Source organism: Terrapene carolina, unplaced genomic scaffold, assembly GCF_002925995.2.
Source record: "Terrapene carolina triunguis isolate 2854851 unplaced genomic scaffold, T_m_triunguis-2.0 Scaffold42, whole genome shotgun sequence".
Lineage (NCBI taxonomy): Eukaryota > Metazoa > Chordata > Testudines > Emydidae > Terrapene > Terrapene triunguis.
This window is the reverse complement of record NW_020664393.1, coordinates 48,222,542-48,228,541: the sequence shown is the minus strand read 5'-3', so window position 1 is coordinate 48,228,541 and position 6,000 is coordinate 48,222,542. Positions and strand designations below refer to the sequence as shown.

At 37.7% G+C, this 6,000-nt stretch overlaps 1 protein-coding gene across 1 annotated transcript in view; it reads right to left on the bottom strand.

The window, feature by feature from the left end:
* Positions 1-1,852: 1,852 nt before the first annotated feature.
* ERICH1 (glutamate rich 1) overlaps positions 1,853-6,000 on the bottom strand; it is a 132,359-nt gene continuing 128,211 nt past the window's right edge. The window contains exons 6-7 of the transcript XR_002908903.2: positions 3,409-3,489; positions 1,853-1,936 (exon numbers count right to left, since the gene is read on the bottom strand). The gene's annotated coding sequence lies outside the window, so the exon portion shown is untranslated. The remainder of the gene's footprint in view (positions 1,937-3,408; positions 3,490-6,000) is intronic.

Sequence of the window (6,000 nt, the reverse complement as noted above, 5' to 3'; positions counted from 1 at the left end):
TTGTGTTTATTCTACTTAAAAGCAGGTCCAATATATGATACACTTATCTAGGCAAAAGCTTTTATTTTAACACAGTTAGTGGAAGTGGTAACATCCAGTTATCTTATATTCACCTTTGCACATGAGCTGAATGAATGGCAAACAGGATATAGTACAAAAATACAGCTGATCAATGTAATGTACATTGATTAGAAAGTTGTAAGAAATACAGACATTTTGTGTAACAATCTATGTACTGAATCCCTCAGTGATAGATGAGAGGTCTGACATGATTAAATATTTTCCAAACGCATTATTACTTTTATTTTTGCCCAAAGATTGATGTTTTCTCTACTGCTTCACAAGTGAAGGCAAAAGATAGACTATTCCACCACACCATTTTATATTTTAAGTAGAAACAAAGTGATAGCAGATGCTAGGTAATTTGTCGGAAAACGACCCGCTAAAAACTCATTTTCTAATTTGCTTGAATTTAATCACACATGTTACTGGAAAACAAACAAACAAACAAAAAACATAGCATAGCAGGATTTAAATCTGAATCTCTCTGTGATTTATAATGTTTCAGTGAACAATCTTGAGACCTGAAAATATTCAGCCGTGTAGGATGCCCCTTAGTGGCAGACTATAAATATTGTTGACAGAAGAAATAATTTTCAACATTGAAAAAAGAAAAATAGTATTACGTTTGGTTATTAGGTTAGAACACAAGAGTTTAAATACTAACTACATACAGAAAAGTGCCTACAAAGCTATGTTTGCACAAAATCTCTGAAACAGTTAAAACAAAATGAATAATAGTTATAGAGCTTGCCTGAGTAAAATGCTCATTAAATAAAATTGCACAGAAACACAATTGGGGGAAGGGAAAAGCACAAACTCCAATTCTATTTTAATCATAATATGTGTTGTGGGATCAACAGGCTAAGCAGAGGAATGTGATCAGACAGGTTGAACTCTGCACAAGAGACAATTCTTTATTTGTACTGTTCCCTTCTAGAATAGAAAATTTCAAAAGCTACACAGCCACTTACACAAAATCAAACCAGACTTAAAAAAATCATATTAAGACATAAAACACCAATAAAGACATTTATATATTTGCTTTGGCATTATCCTTCCTTTCTCATACCATATGCACAGTATATAATCTGCAGCATTTTTTTGTTTATTACACTGGAATATCTGAATATATTTTTGTATAAACATTTCCAGACAAAGGTAACCAAAGGATTGTAGATGTAACATGCGATATTAGATGGTAGATCCTGCACATTCTGTAATACACATAGCTATATATATAAAACAGTGCCAACAGTCCATGGCATGTGTTTTGCTATTTGCTTGTCATGAAAAATATATTGCTTCCAACCCTCCCTTTCAAAACAAGGCTTTGTATTGTAGATGATTTGCAGAAGCAGTAACAAGGTGACCCTAATTGAGCATAGCACCCCCCCATCAATCTGTTTGCACTTATTCTGATTTTAATTGTACTTCATACATTTACATTTCTCTCAATGCACATACCGCATATTGACAGAAATCCATCACATTTACAAATACTCCATCTTGCTTGCAAATCTAATGCTTCCCCAAATCATTAGTCTTTTTTTATTTTATTTTATTTTTTTGCTGGCGAGATCTACAACCTTTCTTCCATCTTTTCCAGCTTGCATTTAAAAATCAAGATTGAAAAGTGTCTCATGACCTCCAAGCTGATAATGGAGAGACAAATAATTCATCAGCTCTATTGACATAAACTTTTATTTCTTGGATCATGTTCCATCAGTTTAAGGGTCAAGGGGAGTCTCTTCTCTTGAGTTAGCTGGCGTGTGCTATAACCAGATATACTGATCCCAAACATTCCTAGGAGCAAAGCTGTACGTTGCATCAATATGTCTGTTGTGTTGATAACAATTTTTCCAGCAGCTTGAGTCTATGGGAAAACCAGGACAAGTTACATGCCAATTCTGCTGAGTTTGATACTAAGGTAGCTCATTACAACTTCCAAGACAGTCCGTCCCCCCCCCCCCCCGCATCCCTCCCCCCATTTCACATTATTTAATATGGCACGACTTTGCTTTCTGCTGAAAAATATCAGGCAAAACCTCCTTGTACTGAGAAATATGAAGATTTCTGCCCTTCTACAAGCCCGCTACGATTGCAATCTCACTTTCTTGAATGTTAGACATTAATTCTTTACTGAAAGTCTGAATAAGGAATGGAGACTATAGCTGACTGGTGTTGACTGGTACATACGTCTTCTTAGGAATCAAAGAAATGAATGCATGGAAATTAATTAATTAAGTCCTTGGAACATCAATCATAAGTTACAAAGTACTGCGTATCTTTCCAGTGGCAGCATTTGTAACATTAAATATTGTTTAAGCACCGTTCAGGGATTTATTTCTTTTACTCTTTTCCCTGTTCACCCAGGGCAAAATCCTGGCCCCATTGAAATTAGTGGCAAAACCCTCATTCAGTGGAGCCAGGATTTGCTCCCAGACCATAGGTATAATATGGATACTTGAATGAGAGTTTGCTGCTCTAATCCTGATAAATGTCGTAGACAACAGGATGCTTTAACATGTAAAAAGAAAGATTTCGACACAAAAAATTACTATATAAAGATATCACAAGTCAGAGGCAAACAGGAAGGAAATTCTGTGTTAAGATCGCAACAGCATCCTAAGCTCAGCCATACTGTCTGTAAGCTACAATACTTCATGCTTTTGGGTATGTGTGTTATATTGCCTACAGCTGTTGGACCCACTGATGAAAAAATTATAAGTTTTGCAAATACCAAGATATGAACTGAGTTAAGGAGGATGCCCCAACACCCTTTTTTCACAATCTCCTTTATATTGATATTTAATTCCCAAGTATTAAACTTATTTAAAGGCATTTTATATTTTAGCAGAATTATTTCTTCATGTACTTTACTTCCGGAGCTCATAATTGTTCCAAATTTCTTCATCCAAATCACCAAACTAGGTAGGTATGTTTAATTAATGATCTGTTTTAGCTGTTTTGGAATGCTGCCATTCTCTTTGTTGTTAGCATTTTCCTACTGTCTCAAATACACTAAGTTATTACAATCTAAAGCTTCACTCAGAAATTTTCATCATTTAAATACATTAAAAACTTAAAATGTATCTTCTTCCAAATATTCTGCATTAGGTATTCCAGAATGACACCAATTATCAAGCATTATCATAACTCATTTACTTTTCAGCAGATGCTTAATTAAGACTTCTATGAGTTCTTCTGAAAGTTAACCCAGCAGAAGCCAATGTTCTCTTGGGTTGGTCACATGATGCTATGAACTAGAATCCCTTTGAGCAAGACAGATATCAGTATTTCAAAGTTCTAATTAAAAGAGAAAGGAAGAAGAGAGAATTTTCATACCTGCAATAATCTTATATACCCAGGAGTGATCCACCGCAGACGAATAACCATTTTACCAGAGTTTTTGTGGAGTTTCAGTTCCTAAAATTTTAGAACACAGTGTTACTAAACTCTGCGGGTTTCTTTACAAGATGACATCTTAATGAAATAAAAGATTAAATCAAATTTGGTTTGTTATAATGCCAAAGCACTTTGAGAAGCAATATTAGAAGGACGAGTACATTTTTCCTGACCTGGTGCAGTTCTTTCCATAAGCCTTTTACATGCCAGTGTCCTACTAGTATATAAAGCCCAAGTCAATTGCATAAGCTGTCACATGTGATCCATCTGTAAAGCTTAGGTGTTGGCAGAAGGCCTTAACTATCATGCCTGGGGCTAGGTATGTCTGCAATATTGGAAAACTCTTTAGATATGTCCGAAGCTCATTAGGAAAAGAAAGGAACAGTTGCCCTGCTTTAGAACAAAAGGCCCTAAGCCTGTTTAATACATAGTATTTGAGATAAAGAAGGAGGTCATTGAAGCATTGTGCAGTGACAGAGCAAATTGGATTCTACTGATTTAATATCTTACGTACATATATTTGTATCTGAATGGCAATTTACTATGTAGTCAGTTTAATTGAGCCATGATCCAACTTAAAAGGATGTACTATATTAGGGTTATATAAATTTGAGTAGACACTGAGAAGTAGGCTGTTTCTTTTCTATGTGTATTCTATTATATTCTGTATGCAGCACAGGTATGGTCCCTTTTTCTACTGCTACATCCTTAAGTCATGGAATTGGGTCCCCATCACTTGGCTGAACATTTTCAATTAATTTTAAAAGACAAATGCAAATTAATAATAATAATACAAATACATTTTCTCTTAACTGTGGATGCCATCTACCGTAGTGACTTTGGTCCCAATGCTGCCCTTCTTACGCATGGGGTAAGGTGTTACTCTGTGTGAGTAAGGGTGGCAGAATCTGGTCTTTTATCATTCATTTCCCTTTCTGTAAATAGAAATATTCAGGGCTAGACTATGGTAAATATGGGGAAGATCCCTTACATCAATTTGTGCCCCCATGAATAAGGGCAAGGCAGAATTTACTCCCAAATATTTTTATATTCATTTATATATATATATATATATATATATATATACATACACACACACACACAGTCACAGTGCCAGATCCTCAGCTGGTGCAAATCAGCATAGCTCCAGTGAACACAATGAAGCTACACAAATTTACACCAACTAAGGATGTGAAATACTCCATGGAACTAGGCTGATTTACAACAGCTGAAGATCTCTCTATCTTAGCACAATCTGTCCTTGAATATTGAAATCTTATGCTTAGTGAAGAAATATTCATCACTTAAATACAGCAAAAAGATGAAATGCATCTCCTTCCAACTATTCTGCATTAGGTATTCCAGAATGACACCAATTATCAAGAATTATCATGATTCATTTACTTTTCAGCAGATGCTTAATTAAGGGCATGTCTATACAGAGGAGCAATGTGCACTAAGGAGTGTGATTTCTAAAGTGCACTAATGTGTTGCACACTAATTGGTCCGTGTAGGCTCTGCTGGTGCACACTGGACGTTCCCCGGTGCACTTTAAGGCAGTAGTGATTGAAACAGTATAAAGCCCAAGTCAATTGCATAAGCAATTGAGGGAACCTTTAGTTCACACCAGAAGACAGCTAGAGTGCAATATTCTCAGTGTGCGTGAGGATGCACAGTCATCAGCATACTGAAGATCAGTAATGGATGCCCTGAGGACTTCAGACTTTGAGCGGAGACGTAGAAGATAAAAAAGCTGCCTATCCATTCTGTATTGAATGTAAACTCCATTGGGGAGGTGATCTTTAATGAGGACAAAAATGACTGCTTAAAAATGGAGAACAGTGTTGGGGCAATAACGCATCCTTGCTTAATCCAAGTTTTGATGATGAAAGGGTCCGTCTCCAGGCCATCACAGAAAACGGTGGCAGTCATCTGATCATGAAGAAGCCTTAGGACCTTAATATATTTTAGAGGGCAGCCAAATCTGGCCAGCACATTCCACTGGGCTTCACGATTGATGGAGTTGAAGGCTTTTGTCAAACCGATGAAGGCCATATACAGATCTTGATTTTGCTCCCAAGACTTTTCCTGGATTTGGCAGTTATCCTGCGGGATGGTCTAAAACCGCACTGAGATTCCAGCAATATTTCCTCAGCAAAGGGAAGTAATTGGTTTAAGAGGATACAGGCCACACTGGGTTTTTTTGCACAAGCTTACCAAAGCCTAGGATTCTCACTCAATATTGAGAAGACTAAAGTGCTCCATCAGCCTGCCTCAGGCCTTGCACATGACCCTACCACAAATCACCATCCAGTGGCCCACTTCCAGGGGCGGCTCCAGGCACCAGCGCAGCAAGCGGTGGCGGGTATGCCAAAAGCGCGGGTCCGGCAGACCTCCCGCAGGCATGCCGCCAAATCCGCGTTACCAGTGGACCGCCCGCAGGCATGCTGCCGAAGGCTGCCCGACTGCCGTGCTTGGGGCGGCAAAATACATAGAGCCGCCCCTGCCAACTTCAAGGAGAAGCACCTTGCC